The 2,355-nt window shown below is 42.8% G+C and overlaps 1 protein-coding gene across 2 annotated transcripts in view; it reads left to right on the top strand.

The window, feature by feature from the left end:
• Tmc5 (transmembrane channel like 5) overlaps positions 1 to 2,355 on the top strand; it is a 72,901-nt gene that overhangs the window by 6,122 nt on the left and 64,424 nt on the right. The gene's annotated exons all lie outside the window — the stretch shown is intronic.

The following is a 2,355-nucleotide window of genomic DNA, read 5'->3' as shown; positions in this document are numbered from 1 at the left end:
AGCCAAGAACAGCATAGGGATACTGGTGCTAAAATGTTTAGACAGAGGCTTGGTCAGCTGGGGGGAACGGTGAAAAAGGTTTTGAAGTCAGCAAAGAGTTGGGGACAGGATACTCCTCTCTGTGTGTAGATATTCCTTGTCTTATTCCCATACAAGTTCATCATAAATGGAAATCCTGTAAGTCTTAATGCACTGAATCCACTGTGGAACCTCTTGGCTTAGCACCATGCTGCACACTAGAGTGTGGGCTGCTTCCCTCAGTGATGGCAGGGCTGACAGGAGCTGTGGCCCACTGCTAGTGTTCAGCATCATAGGCTGGAATCACACTGCCTGTCTCTAGCATAGCCAATTTCAAATTTCAACTAGGTATGGTGGTAAATACATGTAATCCCAGCACTTGAGAGGTAGAGGCAGGATGATCAGAAGTTCAAGGGTAACCTTGGCTTTATAGTGAGCTTGAAGCAAGCTTGGGCTACATAAGACACTATTTAAAAAAAATTTTTAAAGAAAAAAATGCAAATTTTCTAATTTTTCCTTTTTGGTGGTGCTGAGGATTGAACTCAGGGCATCGCACATGTTAGGAAAGCATTCAGAATGCTCTACCACTGTGCCACATCCCCAGCTCTTAAAACTCTAATTTTGAAACCCAGTTCCTACTGAATACATATTGCTTTCCCTCCAGCATGAAGCTGAGCAGTCGTAAGTCAAACCATCTGCAGTAGTAAACCAGGGTCCATCTGCACTGAAGAAAAGCACTGACAGTTACATATTTCATAGGAAATATTTACTTGGACCCCAAACACCAATTGTCTGCCCAAGGATATTGCACACACGCATGCTTTGCATACTCAACAGGGGGTGGTGGCGTTCCTAAGGAGGTCAGAGGAGTGTTCTTGAAAAAGCCAGGAAAAAAGTCTCATTGTTTTGCTGTATTAAGCACAAACACATATAGAGCACAGAGACAGGTATCAAATAGAGTCATGGTATTACAGTCTCATGGGGGAAATGGTATCTCTAAAGATTGTTTAGGGGACAAACTAAAGCTCAAAAAGAAGCGTGCCAAATGCTACTCAACTGCCACCTTGCTAGTCAAAATCAGATCTAGGCTCTCTGATCCAGACCTTGACTCCTTATTTATCATGTGCCACTGCTGGGTAGAACAAAGGCAAATACAGATGTCTGACCACTCGGTTCTATAAAACACTGAAATTAAAATTTTTCTAAGGAAAGCCAAGGGCTGGAGAAACAGTTCAGTGGGTAAAGTGCTTGCTGTGCAACCACTAAGACCTGAGTTCAGATCCCTAGCACCCATGTAAAAGCCAGACATGGTGGTGTACATCTATAACCCCAGCACTGTGGGGAAGACACAGACAGAATCCTGGAGCTCATTGGCCAGCCAGTCTAGCTGAATGGATAAGCTCCAGGTCCAGTGAGAGATCCTGATTCAAAAAATAAAGTGGGGAGTGATTGAGGAAGACATCCATGTCATCCTCTGGCTTCCACATATGTCCACATGGGGCGATCACATATGCACACATGTGCACACACACATATACATATGTATATATATATATACACACACCATACACACACATGAAAATTCAATTTTTAAATTTATTTTAATATTTTATTTATTTTTATTTTATATGTATGAGTGTATTGACTGCATATGTGTAAGTGCACCCATGTGGTGCAATGCCTGCAGAGGTCAGAAGAAGGCATTGGAGCCCCTGGAACTGGAATTATGGATGGTTGTTAGCTGCCATATGGGTGCTGGGAATTAAACCCAGGACCACTGCAAGAGCAGTCAGCGCTCTTAACCACTGAGCTATCTCGAGCCCCCCAAATTACAATTTTGAAAAGAAATAGGGGCTGGAGAGATGGCTCACTGGTTAAGAACACTGGCTGTTCTTGCAGAAGACCTGGGTTCAGTTCCCAGGACCCACACGGTGGCTAAAAACTGTCCATAACTCCAGTTCCAGGGGCTCCAACCCCCTCTTCTGACCTCCGCAGACATGGTACAAATGCTTCGCTGGATAGGACTTTTAACATATATGACAGAATGCATGAAATCCGGTGGGGGAGAGGGGCCATGGGGGGCAAGGTGTCTAAATTTGATTCAGAACTATTACATGAAATGCACAAGAAAAAAAAATCAATACTAAAAAAAAATTACTAAAAATAGAATATTAAAAAAAAAATACCCCAAAAAACAAACAACTGAGGGCTCTTAACCTCTGAGCCATCTCTCCAGCCCTGAGTTAGGACATTTTTTCCAGTAAAACTGAATGTGGCTGCTATTGGTCAGGGCTTATGGTTCTATCAGTTTATTCCTCTAACTTCCTGAAGTTTTTT

This window comes from Nannospalax galili, unplaced genomic scaffold (genome assembly GCF_000622305.1).
Source record: "Nannospalax galili isolate Female #2095 unplaced genomic scaffold, S.galili_v1.0 scaffold381, whole genome shotgun sequence".
NCBI lineage: Eukaryota > Metazoa > Chordata > Mammalia > Rodentia > Spalacidae > Nannospalax > Nannospalax galili.
The sequence above is the reverse complement of the archived record's forward strand: the minus strand, read 5'-3'. Positions and strand labels throughout refer to the sequence as shown.